At 39.1% G+C, this 20,263-nt stretch overlaps 2 long non-coding RNA genes across 2 annotated transcripts in view; both read right to left on the reverse strand.

Moving 5' to 3' along the window:
• Positions 1-8,997, reverse strand: part of LOC118767248 — a 15,446-nt gene extending 6,449 nt beyond the window's left edge. The window contains exons 1-2 of the long non-coding RNA XR_005003150.1: positions 8,968-8,997; positions 1,165-1,170 (exon numbers count right to left, since the gene is read on the reverse strand). This is a non-coding gene — a long non-coding RNA (uncharacterized LOC118767248). The remainder of the gene's footprint in view (positions 1-1,164; positions 1,171-8,967) is intronic.
• The window catches only part of LOC118767246, a 20,625-nt gene extending 8,613 nt beyond the window's left edge, over positions 1-12,012 (reverse strand). The window contains exons 1-2 of the long non-coding RNA XR_005003148.1: positions 12,002-12,012; positions 11,169-11,170 (exon numbers count right to left, since the gene is read on the reverse strand). This is a non-coding gene — a long non-coding RNA (uncharacterized LOC118767246). The remainder of the gene's footprint in view (positions 1-11,168; positions 11,171-12,001) is intronic.
• Between the last annotated feature and the right edge of the window lie 8,251 nt (positions 12,013-20,263).

Here is a 20,263-nt window from a genome sequence, read left to right on the forward strand (position 1 = left end):
ACATACATGTATGTTGTGCGTTTGTATATAGATAAACAAATTGACAAGTAGATAGATAAATAGTGTTAATACTTTCAATATAGGAAAAATAGTAGACTAATAGAAGTAACTATGTGGAAACATACAGAATGAGAAGGATTTTAGTTTTACTATATTTAATGCTTGGTGTATATATAAACATGTGTGGCAAGACATATATATATATATATATATATATATATATATATATATAATATATATATATATATATATATATTATATATATATATATAATATATATATATATATATAATTTAGCAATTAAGGACAACTACTTAATAAGGAAAAACTTAACAAGAAATTGTCAGGTAGATAGCGTAAAAACCTCATAAGAGAAAAAATTTCGAAAATAATTATTTCTTATTGAACATATTAATTTATATATAGAGGGCATAATACATACATGCCAGGGGCATTGTATATACATGCCAAACGCTAAGAGGGACAATCAGTCATTTCTACCAAAAATATTACTAATCCCCCGAATGCAATTTTTCAAAGTAAGACATTTAAAAATATAGACCTGTATCACAGTGATTTCATACTTACGTAATCATCAGCAGGCCTGAATGTATTATAAATAAACAACGACCCTGCCTCGCTTAAGCCGATCAGCTAACTGATCAACATCAACGAAGCACATGGGTGAGTTTATATATATACATCCGGGTAAATGGTAAACTTTTACGAATTGCATTTCGGGAGAGGAAAAGTTTTTCGGAATAAAAATTTAGCAATTAAGGACAACTACTTAATAAGGAAAAACTTAACAAGAAATTGTCAGGTAGATAGCGTAAAAACCTCATAAGAGAAAAAATTTCGAAAATAATTATTTCTTATTGAACATATTAATTTATATATAGAGGGCATTATACATACATGCCAGGAGGCATTGTATATACATGCCAAACGCTAAGAGGGACAATCAGTCATTTCTACCAAAAATATTACTAATCCCACCGAATGCTTATATGTGTAGCTGGGCTACACATATAAGCAGCAAAGTTGACATGGCCCGCAGAATGTGTTCCTGGATTCTCAGAACCTTCCAGTCGAGAGATTCCCACGCTATTATCCTTCTCTTCTCCACTTTTGCCCGACCCCACCTTGAATACTGCTGTCCACTGTGGTCTCCCTACACAAAACAAAATATTATGAGAATTGAAGCTCCCCAAAGGTCAATCACAAAAAAGATAGATGGCATGTCAGACCTTGACTACTGGGGTAGACTAGAGAAGCTGAAATTGTATTCACTCCAACGACGCCGTGAACGCTACATTATCTGTATGATGTGGAAAATATTCCATCAGCACTGTCCGAATGATGTTGGCATCACCTTCAAAATGCATCCAAGCCTTGGACCACGTGCCATCCGTCCACAACAAAAATCTAAATCGCATCACATAACGACAATACGGCACAACTATTTCACCTCAATTGGACCTGCCCTCTTCAACATTACACCAGGGCACGTCAAAAAAGAAACTGACCACACAAAATTCAAGAAGTCTTTGGACAAATTCCTTCAAACAGTACCGGACAAACCACCCACACCCGGATATGTCTCCGCAAACAATAACTCTCTGCTCGAATGGGCCTTGGTGCCCAAATCCTGAACTGAAAGACTTCGCCAGGTGGTGCTATTAAGTTAGACATGGCCTGGGCCAAAACTGGCCAAAACCTTTCTAAGTTATTCTAAGTTATATATATACATATATATATATATATACATACATACATACATACGCACATACACACACATACATATGTATATATATATATACTGGGGTTGGACAAAATAATGGAAACAGCTAGTATCATAGCACCATAATTCTGAAATATCTATAAAACCGTCAAAAGCCTGTTTATTTTCATGTTTTTTTAATTAATTATAAGTGTTGCTTAGAATGTTTTTGTAAAATTGCTGTTTCTTTTCAGATATCATCAGCAAAAGCTAATTAAAATTCATTAAAATGACAGATGTGTCGGACTTTCAAAGAGGTCAAATTGTTGGTGCTCGTATGGCAGGCGCTAGTGTAACGAAAACAGCCAAAAATGTTTTGTGTATCACGAAATACTGTCTCGAAAGTAATGATAGCTTTTGAGAAAGAGAGAAACGAAACTCCGGAAGAAAACCAAAACTTTCAGATACGAACCGTCGGACTCTTACGTGAATTGTTAGAAAGGATCACAAAAGTACAGCTCCCATAATTACTGCAGATCTTAATGATCATCTCGAGAACCCAGTTTCCACAAAAACTGTTCGCCGGGAGCTGCAAGCAATAGCAGATTTCCAAGCAATAGCACCCCAGACCACTGCTCTAGGGACTAATTCTGTAGGTTTTTACTCCACTCTAAACGCTTTGCAGCGTTTGTTTTTGAAAGGAGTGGTTTCCTGATTGCAGCTCTCCTGTGAAATTCGGCTTTGTGCAGCTCCTGGCGAACACTTTTTGTGGAAACTGGGTTCTCGAGGTGATAGTCACCGTCTATTTAATTTTAACTCACAGGGCTTTGGTTAAGGATGATAACTCTTGATTATGTTGCCACTCAGTGGAATTAAATCCGACACCATGGAATTACGAAGCAAACTTCTTACTGCACAATCATGCCTGCATCCATATTGACTACCTAAAAATTTGTAGTCGTAGATGTCTACATTAGATCTTTTTATTTAATTATCTTTAAATTGAACATAGTCACCTGGTAAATTCAAAAAGAGATTTAGGATATTTTCGGTTTGAACGGCAGATTTTAACACAATTTCTAGGTAACTAAAAAATTTTAAACTTCGTATACTGGTAGAATGTGTTTATAAAACATCTTTTTCTCTTGGCTTTATTGAGAAAATTCTATAGTTTGTAAGATATTTGTTGTTGTTTTTCCTCAATTTCGGCAATTTCAACCAATCAATAACGTCTATTGACGTAAAGAACATTCTGTGCCGTATGAATATGTCCCTCGTTTAAGAAACAGATTGGGTTTATTTACATTTGTGATGAAAAAAAGATACCTTTCCCCCACCCCTAACCCTAACCCTAACTAACCCTTAATCTAAAATAGACTGAAATGCAATAGATCGATACTAGGGTCATAATTATGGGTGACAATTTCATGACACCGCTAGAGAAAATGGCAGTTTTTTCTAGCGGTGTCATATGAAATTGTCACCCACAATTATGACCCTAGTATCGATCTATTGCATTAGAGTCTATTTTAGATTTAGGGTTAGGGTTAGGGTTAGGGTTAGGGGGAATGGTATCTTTTTTTCTTCACAAATGTAAATAAATCCAATCTGTTTCTTAAACGAGGGACATATTCATACGGCACAGAATGCTTTTTAACTCAATGGACGTCATGATTGGTTGAAATTGCAGAAATTGCAGAAAAACAACAACAAATATCTTACAAACTATAGAATTTTCTCAATAAAGCTGATAGAAAAAGATGTTTTATAATCACATTCTACCAGTATACGAAGTTTAAATTTTTTTAGTTACCTAGAAATTGTGTTAAAATCTGCCGTTCAAACCGAAAATATCCAAGATTTAAAATATTAGTAGGAGCACAATCATCTGTACACGGTCACTTCAGTGAATGTTATCTAGTAATCTAAAAAAGAAAAAAAAAAAAAATACGATTTTGATATGACATTACGGACACAGTCATTGGTCTATAGACGGTTGAATATTATTGGTATTTAATGGAAGGAAAAATCGATTAACTGGAAAGCCAAGTTGTTGATGTTTATATGTAGTTCCGCCTTGATATAGTAGATCTATGATCATAATAATGTATCTAGGCAGACGAAAAGTGTAACGTGCACTTCGTCATAACCCATCAACTCACCCCTGCGATGAATGCTCCCGGTTCTACTACACTGCTCTTAGCCTGAACAGCCATCTCAGGCATCGGTACCCTTCGCACCCATCAAATTGGAGAGGTTCAATCACTCACTACAGATCTTCTACTCGGATGAGTTAACGCCGGCGCTGGCGCGTCTATATTGGACTATATTTATCGTGGCATGAATTCTTATTCTTTCCTCGTTGAAGACGGTAGTTGTGATTTGAAAGAGATATAGCTGCTATATCTAGCATGTATGACACCATGTATGAGATTCTTACAAAGTAAATGACAGTGATAAAGTAAATATCTAGCGAAAAGAGAGGTCATTGTAAGAGGTCAACAAAGACCTACGGCGAGTTGTAGACCATCGTGCAGGTCTTGTATGAGAGAGGATTATCGGGTTTATGAGAAAATAAAGGGAGAGAAACAGTAAAGGAAACAGAGCGAGAGAGAGCGAGAGAGAGAGAGAGAGAGAGAGGAAAAGAGAGAAGAAAGGGGGAGAGAGAGAAACTAAAGAAGAATGATAGAATAAAAGAGAGAAAGTGAAAATGAGAAAATAAAGGAAGAAGAGTAACAAGATAATGATGTGAGGAAAATGTAAGGTAAAGAGAAAGAATACATTTGGGAAGGAGTGAGAAATTAAAGATGACTAAAAGGGAAGAAGAAAAGAGACTGAGAATGAAATAGATAGATAGATAGATAGGGAGAGAGAAAGAAAGAGATAACTAGATGGAGAGAGAGAGGAAAAATACTTAGAAAGATAGATAGATAGATAGATAGATGGATAGAGAGATGGATAGAGAGAGAGAGATAACTAGATAGAGAGAAAGAGGAAAAATACATAGAAAGATAGATAGATAGATAGATAGATAGAGAGAGAGAGAGAGAGAGAGAGAGAGAGAGAGAGAGAGATATAACTAGATAGAGAGAGAGGAAAGATACAGAGAAAGATATGTTTCTTTATTAGCCACACAGGGCTGCACACAGACGGGACAAATTACAAGGTAGAGCTTTTGTTTTGTGGGATAAAAAGGTGGGGTTTGGTTTTCAATCAAAAGGGATCGTAAAAGGAAAGAAAGTGGAAAGCAAAAACAAAAAAAAAAGGAAAAAGAAAAAATGGATCAATAGGGATCGTTATCACAGAAATCTCAATATAGAGTGTAAAGGGGAAGACAGGTGAGGTTTACCCATGGAAAGAAAAGCCTACGGAAAAGACCACGGTAACCTCGGTCAATGAAGTCACATGTTATATTTTTTTTACAAATAAGCAACACTCTGTATTAAATTTTTTACGGTTCATAGGATCATAGTCAAGGTGGCTTCGTCATTCATACGTGCCATCCTTGCTACATTCACCCATCTTATTTTAAAACATTTACTATACAAAACTTGCCTCTCTACTCTCACTTTCCTTTTCAAGTGATACTTGAAGAAGTTGATGAGTGATTGACCAGAGAGGAAGGTGTTTGTCTCTAATCCTTTCATGGAGACGAGCTGCGGGAAAGCGTGCCTCATAAACGGCGACCACACCTGTTCACCGTCGTCTACGTAGAGCCTGAGATGTCGCAGTCTCAGCGCATGTCTGCGCATCATCAACCACGGCGTGCCAGACCTCCTTTTAACGGGTGCTGACAGCAAATGGATCGCCTGACCATCGGGACGCATCCTTTCCACAAGAAGCGGAAGAGAATGCATTCTAGTTTGGTGATGGTACGGTCGGGACAAGGTACGACGGTCAGGCGGTAGTAGATGATGGACGCGATGTACGTGTTCGCCACCTCCGCCCGACCTTTTAGGGACATTTTCCTCTCCGCCCATTGCCGGGAGAGAGTGACCACCCTACTCGTTATCTCGTTCCAGTTCTTCTCCATTTGGAGGTCCGGACCGAACCAGACCCCGAGCAACTCGACCGGGCCGTCGGTCCAGCGTCCACGACGGAGGCGCTGGTGGACGGCATGGGCTTGCTTCTCCAGGTGCCGATCCGCAAGCCCACTGACTTTTCCCGGTTGATTTTCGCTCCTGTCACCGTTTCGTAGTCTTTCAGTGTCTCGCCGTCCAGCTCGATGTGCTCGTGGCTTGACACTATGACGGTGACGTCGTCCGCGTATGCAGACATGCTCGTCCCGCATCCCAATTCGCGCGGGATGCCCCTCAGAGTTTCCAGCTTCCGCAATAATGGCTCGAGAGTCAATACGTATAGAAGCGACGAGAGCAGGCATCCCTGACGGTCCGAACGTGCGATGTCGAAAGGTCTCGATAGATGTCCATTTACGCGAATTACCGAACGGATGCCTCTGTACCAAGCAGCTATCCAGCCGCGGAAGACGGGACCGAAACCAGCTGCTCTCAGGACTGCCTCCAAGAATCGATGGTCTAACCTATCGAAAGCTTTCGATTGATCCAAATTGATCAGGGCCCCACCCATGCCAGGTTCCTTAACTGCTCTGTCTATGATGTAGAGGTTGTCATGGATGGTCCGGCCCGGCTCGGCGCACGTTTGCGCCATGTCGACAAGTTTCTCGATGACAAGCGCAAACCTCTTGGCTAACACCTTGGTAAAAATTATCACGTCTGCATTGAGTAGAGTGATGGGCCTAAATTTCTCTATTACATTTCCCTTGTTTAGATCTTTCTTCAGCAGCGTTACGGCTCCTCTACTCACAAAACCGGGTATGCCTCCCGTTTTGCTGCCAAGACGTCTCCAAACAAGTCTGGCATATAACTGTAAAACTCGTAGACCATCCAAACCCGGCGATTTGTCTCTCGAACATTCTTCCATTGCGTCCCGCACATCCGCCGCCGTGATGGCACCTTCGCAGCACTCTGCCTCCCTTGCGTGGCAGGCTGCGCAAGTACGCACCGAAGTCCACCCTGCGTAGATAGATAGATAGATAGAGAGAGAGAGAGGAGAGAAAGATATAACAAGATAGAAAGGGAGAGGAAAAATACATAGAAAGATAGATAGATAGATAGATAGATAGATAGAGAGAGAGAGAGAGAGAGAGAGAGAAAGAGATAACTAGATAGTGAGAAAGTGGAAAAACACATAGAAAGATAGATAGATAGAGAGAGAGAGAGAGAGAGAGAGGGAGGAAGAGATAACTAGATAGAGAGAGAGGGAAAATGCATAGAATGATACATAGATAGATAGAGAGAGAGGAAAAATACATAGAAAGATAGATAGATAGATAGATAGATAGATAGAGAGAGAGAGAGAGAGAGAGAGAGAGAGAGATAACTAGATAGAGAGAGAGAGGAAAATACTTAGAAAGATAGATAGATAGATAGATAGATAGATAGATAGATAGATAGATAGATAGATAAATAGATAGATAGATAGATAGAGAGAGAGAGAGAGAGAGAGAGAGAGAGAGAGAGTGAGAGAGAGAGAAAGAGATAACTAGATAGAGAGAGGTGAAAAATACATAGAAAGATGGATAGATAGATAGATAGATAGAGAGAGAGATAGAGAGAGAAAGAGATAACTAGAGAAAAAATACATAGAAGGATAGATAGATAGAGAGAGAGAGAGAGTGAGAGAGATAACTAGATAGAGAGAGTGGGAAAATACATAGAAAGATAGATAGATAGATAGATAAATAGATAGATAGATAGATAGATAGATAGATAGATAGATAGATAGATAGATAGATAGGGGGAGAGAGAGATAACTAGATAGGGGGAGAGGAAAATACATAGGAAGATAGATAGATAGATAGATAGAGAAAGAGAGAGAGAGAGAGGGACAGAGAGAGAGAGAGAGAGAGAGAGAAAGATATAACTAGATAGAAAGGGAAAGGAAAAATACATAGAAAGATATATAGATAGATAGATAGATAGATAGAGAGAGAGAGAGAGAGAGAGAGAGATAAAGAGATAACTAGATAGAGAGAAAGTGGAAAAACACATAGAAAGATAGATAGATAGATAGATAAAAGAGAGAGTGTGAAAGAGAGAGAGGAAGAGATAACTAGATAGAGAGGGAACAAAAATACATAGAAAGATAGATAGAGAGAGAGAGATAGAGAGAAAGAGATAACTAGATAGAGAGAGAGGGAAAATACATAGAATGATACATAGATAGATAGAGAGAGAGGAAAAATACATAGAAAGATACATAGATAGATAGGTAAAAAGAGAGAGAAAGAGATAACTAGATAGAGAGAGGCGAAAATAGATAGATAGATAGATAGATAGAGAGAGAGAAACGAAAATACTTAGAAAGATAGATAGATAGATAGATAGATAGATAGAGAGAGAGAGAGAGAGAGAGAGAGAAAGAGATAACTAGATAGAGAGAGGCGAAAATACATAGATAGATAGGTAGAGAGAGAGAGAGAAAGAGAGAGATAGAGAAAGAGATAACCAGATAGAGAGAAAAAATACATAGAAGGATAGATGTTCCCTCTCTATCTAGTTATCTCTTCCTCTCTCTCTTTCACACTCTCTCTTTTATCTATCTATCTATCTATCTTTCTATGTGTTTTTCCACTTTCTCTCTATCTAGTTATCTCTTTATCTCTCTCTCTCTCTCTCTCTCTATCTATCTATCTATCTATCTATATATCTTTCTATGTATTTTTCCTTTCCTTTCTATCTAGTTATATCTTTATATATATATATATATATATATATATATATAAGGTTCATAGTTTAGGTGTAGCCTTGGAAAGAAAAACCTACAAAAAAGACCAAGGTCACCTCAGACAGTTCGAAAAAGAACACATGAGTAAGTCGCCTTACTTCTCGTTGTCTCTTTTGGTTTCAGATTTATGCTTAAGATAGTTCATACTGACCATTTTTGCCACTTTTACCCACTTTTTATTAAAACATTCGTTCGACACAGCCTTCCTCTCTATTCTCATCCTCCTTTTCAAGTGGTACTTGAAAAAGTTGACGAGAGATTGACCAGAGAGGAAGGTGTTTGTTTGCAGTCCTTTCAAACGCGTCCACTACACACATTCTTTCGCCATAGCCATCAGCGTAACGAAAACCGTTTTCCCTTCCCGTTTAAAGGAAGGTGGTGGAATAATATTCACGATAGACTCGGCCGATAGGCGGGCCCGACCTACACGTGACAACAGCTGTTCGACGAAGGTCCACAGCTCTGAAATATCTGGACTCTGCACGAGTGCGTGCAGAACGGTTTCGTCGCTCTGACCACATCTCGGGCAGGTCGGTCCGGTGATGGTTTTCGGCCCGAACGTCGTCTTGAACAGGCGGGTTAGGAATTTCTCGTCGACGCCCAGGTTTGCCCCGCGTGTGCCGTCGGACCTCCCCTCCAATAGTCCTCTATAGAACGCTTTAGTCGTTTGTAAGTTGCACAAGTTTGACCCCGGTCAGCAGAGCTGCTGTAGAGCTTGGCGACAATCTCGGTGCCAATCGCCCAGTTTCGGTCTCTTTTTGATCCACGTTTGCAGTTCGGTCAGTGAGACGAGCTGCGGGAAGGCGCGCCTCACAAACGGCGCCCACACCTGTTCGCCGTCGTCGATGAAGTTCCAGAGATGCCGCAGTCTCAGCGCATGCCTGCGCATCATCACCCACGGCATTCCCAGTACTCCATTCAACGGATGTTGACAGCAAATGGACTTCCTCACTATCGGAACGCCACCCTTCCACAGGAAGCGGAAGAGTATGCGTTCCAGTTTGGTGATGGTGGCGTCGGGACAAGGCACGACGGTCAGGCGGTAATCGATGACGGATGCGAAGTACACGTTCACTACCTCCACCCGGCGTTTTAGAGACAGCTTTCTCTCGGCCCATGTTTGGTGAGAGCGACCACTCTACTCGTGATCTCGTCCCAGTTCTTTTCTATTTAGAGGTCCGGACTGAACCAGACCCCGAGCAATTCAACCGGTCCGTCCGTCCAGCGTCCCACTACTGAGCCGCAGTCGGACGGCATGGGCTTGCTTCTCCAGGTGCCGAGTAGCAAACCCACTGACTTTTCCGGGTTAATCTTCGCTCCCGTCACCGTTTCGTATTTTCTTAGTGTCTCGCCTATCATCCGGATGTGCTTGTCGCTCGACACTATGACGGTGACATCGTCCGCATATGCTGACACGCTCGTCCCGCAACCCAGTTCCCGTGGGATGCCCCTCAGTGTGGCCAGCTTCCGCAGTAGCGGTTCGAGAGTCAATACATACAGAAGCGCCGACAGGGGACACCCCTGACGGATCGAACGCGTGATGTCAAACGGTTTCGACAGGTGACCGTTCACCCGAATCACCGATCGGATGCCGCTATACAAGGCAGTTATCCAACCACGGAAGACGGGACCGTAGCCAGCCGCCCTGAGGACGGCCGCCAAGTACCGATGGTCGACCCTATCGAATGCTTTAGACTGATCCAAATTGATCAGCGCCCCACCCATGCCAGGATCCTTAACTACCCTGTCCACAATGTAGCGCATCAGATGGAGGTTGTCATGTATGGTTCTGCCCGGCACAGCGCATGTTTGCACCCTGTCGACCAGTTTACCAATGACAAGCGCCAACTTCTCGGCTATTACTTTGGCCAAAATTTTAAAATCTGCGTTGAGCAGAGTGATGGGCCTGAAATTATCTATAAAATTCCCCTTGTTTGGGTCTTTCTTCAGCAACGTCACTGCACCTCAGCTCACGAAACCGGGAATTCTCCCGTTTTGTTGCCAGTTGAAGTAGACTGATGCCAAGAGGTCGTCAAACAAGTCTGGCATTTGACAATACAGCTCGTAGGGTAAACCATCCAATCCAGGCGACTTATCCCTCGCGCAGCCCGCCATCGCATCCCACACGTCAGCGGCTGTGATGGGACTTTCACAACACTTCGCTTCTCTTGCCGAGAGCCGCTGCAGGTCGGTCATGTGGGCACTGAAATCCATCCCGCGTTCCGACCCACCACTCGCACCAAACAATCGAGCAAAGTGCTGTTGAAAGGCCTCACACATCCTTTCGGGTTCGAGTAAACTGCATCCCTGTTGATCTATTAGAGACCGAATGGTGGCTCTGTTGCCACGCTGCGCCTCCGCTACCCGGGCCTCTCGCGCAGCTTCGATCTCTTCATTCCTTAAGGCACGCATTTTAGCTCTGACGATGCAACCTTCGTGCTTGGCGTTGAGGTGTTGGTCGAGGGCCATCCTCGCAGCCATCACGTTGGTTGCGCTGCCAGTAGTAAGTGCCCCCTTCTAGTTTCTTAACTAGGTCTCCCTCTACTCTGTTTCGATTTATCGCTAATTCCTTGCTAAACCTAATTGATTCCAATTTTATTGCCATTTTCAGGGCGAACCACCAGCGATTGTTAACGACGGCTCCCGTCAGCGCCCTCTTAATTAACTCGCTAATCCGGTTCCTGCAAACCTGTCGCACTAAGAGTGACGTGTTCAGTTTCCAGTAACCGGGACCCTGTCTATGTGTCTTATCTAAGTCGAGCGTACACGTCACAAATTTGTGATCTGTGTAGCTGACTATTTTAAATTGTGGACATCCTACGCTATCCATATTCGCTGTCCTGCATAGAAATCTATCTAGATAAGATCTCGACGATCCGACGCGGTTTGTCCAAGTCTACGTTGGCACGTTCGGATGGTCGAATCGGAACCTGTCAGACAAATGGAAACGTCTGAGTAGGTCTTTGAGGCACTTACACCCCCTTCTTACACCCCCTATCCATTCCCACATAATCTAGATGCGTGTCCAAGGTAGCGTTCCAATCCCCTACTAACAGTAAAGGTCTAGACGTTCCCAGGAAAACCTCTAGACGTCTGAAGAAATCCGCCCGACCCGTTAAGGACGGTGCATAAACTGCCATCAGACGGAATGCACACCCATTTCTGCCATCCACGTCCAAGACAACCAGCCTACCCTCCGGGTCTAGGAATATTGTTCTTACTTTTACATTTAGACTCTTTCCAAAAAGCACCGCGGTACCTCCACCACCCATGTTCGGCAGACAGGGAGAAAAATAAATGTCAAATTGATCGCCAAACATGGACGCGAGGGCCCGCGACTTGCTGAGTCTGGTTTCACTGATAGCTACTATATCCACGTTCAGTGACTTGATGTCGTTTAGAAGGTAACCTTGCTTCCAAGCCGACGCCAAGCCACGCGCTTTCACACAACCTAATTTAAGCATAATTGACGTTTACGAAAATTGTGTTTCACACACAAACATTGGAAGATTCATGAGGCAAGAGGGAAGGTCACTTACTCATTTCGAAAGTTTCATTTTTTTCTTCTTCTTTTGTAGTGTCTTTGATGAGGTGTTTGTATAGTTTTTTGGAGAGGTAACGTTGAAACCCGCCTACCGCATTTGGAAATATTGTTTTCAGTGTATGGTGTTGTGTTTGTGTTATGTGTACAATTTTTATGTGGTTCGGTGGTGTGGTGCGCGGATGATTGTTTGTCTTAAAGTCATCTTCACAGATGTCCGTGTTGGATACAATATAATCCATTAATTTTTTATTGTCTGTGTCTATCGCAGTTAGTTGTGTGTGTGGTTTTGTGGGTTCATTGATTTTTTGATTGTCCAGGGAGATGCTGTCCGGAGTTAAATATCTCCGTGCTTTACTTCCTTGTTTGGTGGGCTTTTTTGATTTTTTACTTTTACCCCCTGTGGCTATTTGCCATTCCGTCGAACTTTCATCGTCCGACGTATCAGAAGAGGCAAAGCATTTGTGTTAATATGTATGCTTGTAGAAAATGTTGATGTTTTGTGCGGTGTTTGTGTTGTTGTGGTGTTAGGGGTAGAATTTGTCTTCTCGTCACTGATTTCTGTCTTTTTAATTGTCATCCTGGGTGTTGGTGTGGGTCTACCTTTTGGTTCAGCATGATAAATTGGTTGCGTCGTCAACGGTGATTTTGTTTGTACTGTTTCTTTTCTTGGTGATGTTGTTGGGGTTTGTTTGCTGGTTTGTTGTTTTCTTCTTGGCATTGTTGCATAATTGAGTGTGTTGGTGTTGGCAACAAGGGTTTTTTATTTGTTTTCTGATTTGTTCTTTCTTGTTTTTCTGTGCTAGAGCGCACTTGGCAATTAAATGCTCTGGGCTGCCACAGTTGTAGCATCTAGGCTTCTTGCCTTCTGCCACAGCATATAGGCTTTGCCCATTTTCTAGGTGGATCCTATCGGGTAGGCTCTCGATAGAGGCCCCCACAATCTGGATGGTTACTACTACTGTTTTTCCACCCCAATTGTCGTTTAGGTACACGGCTGTTTCTAAAATAGTGATCCTTTTCAAATGGTAACAGATTGCCCCTGTTATCCATTTGTTCGGGATCTCGTGGGGTACATTTTTAATAGTAATTCTACTCACTCTCTGGCCTTTGAAATAAGGTACCATTTTGATATCATCATTTTCCAAAGATTCGGTAGAGTGAGCTTTTGCCATTTCCTGGTTAGGGAAGCGGACCACTACTGTGTTAAACTGGGGACCCCAGTTTATATATTCTTTTTTTTTCATTATGCTTTTTAAACATGTTTTTATATCCGTTTTTGTAATCTGTTCATTTTGTTTTTTGTTTTTTCTTATAATTTTATATATAATTGTCTTATTTTCTATTTGTTCCTTTATGTGTTGAGGTGTATGCAGCACTAAATCTTACCCACGGGTTGTAAAGAGAGCTCTCGTTTCTATTAGCTCTTCATTTGTAAATGTTACTATTTCCTTCTTCTGACGCAGAGTGTCTGCGAAATTTACTCGTGTTGTTGATTTTTTTATATTAACATCTTCACTATTAGATAGTTCATTTTTATTGTTGTTCTTGTTGTTGTTGTTTTTCTTAATAGTATTCGCGTGAGTTTCATTTTTATCATTTACTAGCAGTATCGCCCGGCGTTGCTCGGGTTTGTAAGGGAAATAACTATAAAGCATTTTTAGAGAGTTATAGCCAAAAAATAGCAAAAAAATGCATTAAAAATGGAAAAAAAAATTATAGTAATTTTTTAAAAATGGTTGACTCATCGTAGACATTTTTAGAGAGTTACTTCCCTTATATAATAGCAAAAAAACTGCATTAAAATGGAAAAAAAAATTATAGTAATTTTTTAAAAATGGTTGACTCATCGTAGACATTTTTAGAGAGTTACTTCCCTTATATAATAGCAAAAAAACTGCATTAAAATGGAAAAAATGATGGTAAATTATTTTAAAAATCGTAGACTTATCGTAGACGCGCGCTAATACCCAGAAGGGCTCGATATGAATCACGACTTTATGTCCGGTTTTGGTTAAACCCGGTTTTGGTTATACCCGGTTTTGGTTAAACTGCCACCGCAAAATGTGGGAGTAGTTAGGAATCTAAATCGTAGGAGACAGACACACAACTTCACTTTTATATATAAAGATTTGTGCAACAACTCTAAAACATTCGGTTGTGCAAATTGTTTGCACAGGAAACCTGCCCTGTGTGGCGGTTTTTGCCGTTTTTGTGGATTGTTCAGCTTTTTTAGCGATTTCTGTTTTGGCGACTTCAAGCCATGAAGTCGTTGTTCTAAAAGAACGCTGGTCTCCTTGACAACGCTTTACGACGTTGATTTCTTACACTCCCTTCCCCACAGCTTCACGAGGGAGGGAAGAAGGGGAGAAGCAACACAGGGGCAGGGTGTGAGCATGGACGCCAACTCCGCCGCCATCGACACACGAAAAAATATGCGTTTAAAATGGAAAAAGATTATGGTAAATTATTTTTAAAATCGTAGACTCATCGTAGACGCGCGCTAATTATTTTAAAAATCGTAGACTCATCGTAGACGCGCGCTAATACCCAGACGGGCTTGATATGAATCACGACTATAAGATACCCGAATTTGGTTAAACTGCATCGCAAAATGTGGGAGTAGTTAGGAATCTAAATCTTAGGAGACAGACACTCACACAACTTCACTTTCATATATATAGATGTTGGTCGTGGTGGTATTGGGGGTGGTGGTGGAGGTGGTGGTGGTAGCAGTAGTAGTCTCGTTGTTGTTGTTGTTGTTGTTAGTGATGGGGGTGGTGGTGACAGGGCTGTTACCGCAAGTGGTTGCAGCGTTCACTACCACGTCATTCAGGTTTGCACTTTGCGTGCATACGTTTTTTTTCTCCTAGCGTTTCCAGACTAGGAAAATGCTGGTTCATAAAAGAACGCGACCAGCGTTCTACAATAAAATTTCTCGACATTAAAGAATGTCGAGAAGAAAATTACACAAATTAAATAGGGTTGAAACTGCCCCTAGGGGCGAATTCCTCCCTTGGAAATGCACTCAAACGAAAGTTGGGTGCCTTACACACCTTATTTACAAAAATGTACACAAAAATTGGGCTATAAATAGTCAAAATAAACGATTACCTTCGGAGCCGAAGTGACAGCACGTCCGTAGATAGATAGATAGATAGATAGATAGATAGATAGATAGATAGATAGATAGATAGATAGATAGATAGATAGATAGATAAATAGATAGATAGATAGGTAGGGAGAGAGAGAAAGAGATAACTAGATAGAGAGAGTGGAAAATACATAGAAAGATAGATAGAGAGAGAGAGTGAGAGATACTAGATAGAGAGAGAGGAAAAATACATAGAAAGATATATATATATATATATATATATATAATATATATATATATATATATAATATATATATATTATATATATATTATATATATATATATATATTATATATATATATATAGAGAGAGAGAGAGAGAGAGAGAGAGAGTGAGAGAATAAGTATGGGATGATGAGAAAATCTGAAAATTTTAAGAGAGATTATCCAGAATGTATCAATTTTTGTTGACATTTCACCCAGATTTTATAAATTAAATGATGCCAAACTTAAGGTGGTTTTTTTTTTAATAAAAAAAGTGTTTTAGTAGAGAAAGAAGGGCAACGTTCACGATCCTTTTTAGGGCCTTGTAGAAGAACGAGTAAAAGAAATGAAGATTATTTTTAATCCTAAGCCAGACGACTTTTTCTGAATACTTAACGACATAGTGAAATCCCTTAAATGTACTCACAGAACCAGATAATGGTTTGTGAGCGGTGGGTGTAGTTAAACCGAGTGGCTGATTTAATTCTAACACAGAAGAACGTTTGAGCTGCTCTGCAATCGTCCCTATTTAACTGTCATTCAGTCCTTTGAAGAAATTCACATTAAAACTCGGTAAATTCTTCCTCTAAAACAAGACAAGATTCAAGTGGTTGAAGATTATTCCGGTAAATATTTCACCTGAAACTGACAGTGGCGGTATTTCTCTACAGATTCAATAACACTTCAATATCTTCTTCTGCATTCATTTGATCTTATTTGAATACGAGAAAGAATATGGCATTTTTCCAGTCACAGAGAAAGCTACACAATGTCCATACTTTGAAAATGACATATTAGAGAATGCTCTCATCCCGACAAGATTTTTTGGCTGTCGTGCTGAATTGCTCAGGAAATAGGTGTTTCCTAACGTTTACTTAACATGACTTGCTTTGACTGGGTGGTGTGGATATGTATAGAAATCTAGGCAAACAAATATTGCGTTTCAGCATGAAATATGTGTGTGTGACGGGGGTATGTATACAAGTTTATGAGTATACATGTATGTGCATAGGAGTGTGTATACATATCTGAATATATGTGTGTGTGTATGTGTATATATATGTATATATATATATGAATGTATACATATGTATATATTATATATATATCTGAATATGTCTCAGTGTGTGTGCATATATCTGTGTGAGTGTGCACAATTAGATAATTTCTGTGTGTACGTGTGTGTATTTAAGCATATGTTTGTATTTATATGTGTGTATATATATATATATATTATATATATATATATAATATATATATATATATTATATATATATATACATACACACACATATATATATATATGCATACACACACACACACCACACACACACACACACACATATATATATATGTGTGTGTGTGTGTTTGTGTGTGTGTGTTTGTGTGTCTGTGTTTGACCCCTAGCATTGCTTGACAACCGATGCTGGTGTGTTTACGTCCCCGTCACTAGCGGTTCGGTAAAAGAGACAGATAGAATAAGTACTGGGCTTACAAAAGAATAAGTCCCGGGGTAGAGTTGCTGAACTAAAGGCGGTGCTCCAGCATGGCCGCAGTCAAATGACTGAAACAAGGAAAAGAGTAAAAGAGTATATATATCTTTTAGCAGAAATATATAGACATTGAGACTAAAATACGAAACAAAATTACCATGCGGAAACATATTTTTACATTTTTATCATTCATGCATACATACTATTTACTGTTCATGTTTGAACGTGAAACTTCTATACTATAATGGAGAAAGCTGCTTATACATTAGGTATGCAACAATTACTAAAAGTATTAAAAGAAAGCAATTATTAAAGGGTTGATCGTCTGGAAATATTTTTATAAATTAATGTTCTAAGAAATTTCATGTAATTTTGATTTCTCAAGTTTATTGAATTTTTTAACTCCAATTTCTCGCAAATTTAAATATTCACTGCATTCACTGCGGAGTAATGAAATACTCCGCAGTGAATGCAGTGAATATTTCATTTGCAAAGTCTCTCACTTTCTCTTCTAAGTTTTAATTCGCTATTTAGAAAACCGACACTTTATTCTATTAATGTATACCTAATGTAAACACATTATTTATTGAATGAAAACTTTAAAAAAATACCTGTATAATTTTTGAACGCAGGATAGCTGTGAGTTGGATAATTACTATTAGAAGACTAGTAGAAAAATGTTACCAACAAGTACTCGAAACTTGCACCTTATTCACAATTTCCAAACACTCTGTACCACTAAGCCAATATATACACAAACAGCTTGCACGAGCGACTTCAACAGTGACACGCACATACACACATACACACGCACCAATACATACTCGCGCACACACATAGATACACATACTCTCAAATGAAAAGCAATGAATGTGTGTATGTGTGTGTGTGTGTGTTGTTCACTGACAAAACTTCGCGCTACGTCACTTTTGTAAAGGTCTGTCAGTGAACAGGTCGTAGTTTCAAAGCGACGAAAATATTTTGACAGAAATGAAATTTTAATGTTGATGTGCAACTAACGGTTTTTGTATGTTCCTGAATGGCTTAAAAACATCTTCCACGCTACTATTGTTTTTGTTTCAGCACACGATCTCTGATCAAGTCACTTGCTATGCAAGTACATCTCCGTAATTTTTTAAAAATCACCGTGGATAAATACCAGCAATGACCTTCTCAGGATTTTTCCAATATTCTAATTTATAAGCAGAAACATTCGGGGGCAGGGAGTGAGGTTGCAAAAAGTTCATAATTTCTCAAAATTTCTTTTTCATAGCATATAAATGTATTTATGGGGAAAAATATTGAAAAATGTCAATACATACGAGAGTGAAAAAAGACGAGGTGGGTTGTCTTTGGATGTGCTAGAAACAAAAGCCAAATCACCCTTAAATCACTCACTTTTCTTTCTGAAAATATTAACAATCAAAAATGTTTTTTACCGAAAATGTTCCTCTCATGGTTTTGAAGTGCAAAAATAAAAATTGACCGAAAGAGGTCCGGAGTGGGATGATGAGGGAGGGGGGCGTTGTGTAATAAAAAAAAGAGTTTCAAAACTTTTTCATACAAAGATGGCTCACCCCAAAACCATCATTTCGAAGATTGTGGTTTTAAAAATATGAGGAAAATCTCCGAAAAAATTTCCCCCACAAATTTATAATCGTAATCTATGCTGTTTAAAAGAGATTTGTATAAATTTTCATTAAACAATACCCATCTTCCTGAAAGTTATGGGGAAAAAAGTCAGATCGTGGGAATTTTTCGAAACTCCTCTCTTCACCGTCTTGGAAAAATCCTTACTCATAAATCCATAAATCCTTATATACTCTGAAGCTACAACATCTAAGCGGTATTTGTAGAAAATTTTGTTAAAAAGTATCCATTTTTCTGGATGTCATTCGGGGGTGTATAGATCTGTAGTAACGATTTTTTCATTTCATGTTTATTTCATTCATTGTATGCAAAGCCCCCCCCTCTCTCTCTCTCTCTCTCACACACTGCAAAGCTTACAGATGGACTACTGAATTGAAATGTTGCTTTGAGTGGAAAGTAAAACTTGACAAACTGCTTCTCACTCGGTTGTTGGAATACCGTGATGTTTGTGCAAAAAAGTGAGATTATGACTGATAAAATAATTAAAGCAATATTTACTAAGCAAGTGAGCACTATCATACAAAGAAATAATTAGTCGAAATATATAAGAATTATTAGAATTGGGAATCAAATGTGAAAGTATTATCAAGGGCTAGCAGAAAACAGCCCGGAATGCGGTCTTTTTGCTAGAAAACAGCCGGAATGCGGTCTTTTTGCATAGAAAGATAGATAGATAGATAGATAGATAGATAGACAGAGAGAGAGAGAGAGAGAGAGAGAGAAAGAGATAACTAGATAGAGAGAGACGAAAAATACATAGAAAGATAGATAGATAGATTGATAGATAGATAGATAGATAGATAGATAGATAGATAGATAGATAGATAGATAGATAGATAGATAGATAGATAGATAGATAAATAGATAGATAGATAGATAGATAGATAGATAGATAGATAGATAGATAGATAGATAGATAGATAGATAGATAGATAGATAGATTAAACAAAAAACTCATGTGTAATAAAATTTAACACATTATAACTCTCGGTATTTTCATATATATATATCAAATCAAATTAAGTAACAAGATTTCAAGGAGTAATGCAGCACGATCGTTTCAAGCGGTTCTATGCAATCATTACATCAATTTAAATACAGAGCTATCTTCAGCTGCACAAGTATAGATTTTCAACAGACAAGATATATTAATATAATTTTGATAAATATTTTAACAGAGCAAGAGAATGAAAGAATTTCATGTTGTCACTATTGTAGCAAGAATAGCTAAGAGAAGAACAGACTACAATTTTTGAGTGGCATGGAACACAGTAGAGGTCATAGGGTTGCAATTCATTTCCAATTTATCTATCTCCTTATCATCAACAAAAATCTAAGTCTAGAAGACTACTTATATTTAGAATAAATAGCAAAGTGAGTTGACAGCTCATAGCTGACTGTTGGTCATAAATTTCATACCGTCACGGGTACCCCTCAACACACTAGAAAAAGAAACAAAACTTTAGAAAGAGTCAATTAGATAGTAGTAAATGGCTATAACAAAGGTAGGGTAGAGGTGACATTAATTCATGATATTGTTACCAGTTAAAGGGGCAAACACTATGAAACTTAGGATGCAAAAATGAGATCTAGGAAAATAGGCGCTCTGTGGGAGAACGTTTATATTATTATGTTGTATAAAAATAAAATAAAATTTTGGAAATTCTAAAAAGAAATATCATAAACAAGTTC

Source organism: Octopus sinensis, linkage group LG20 (genome assembly GCF_006345805.1).
Source record: "Octopus sinensis linkage group LG20, ASM634580v1, whole genome shotgun sequence".
Classification (NCBI taxonomy): Eukaryota; Metazoa; Mollusca; class Cephalopoda; order Octopoda; family Octopodidae; genus Octopus; species Octopus sinensis.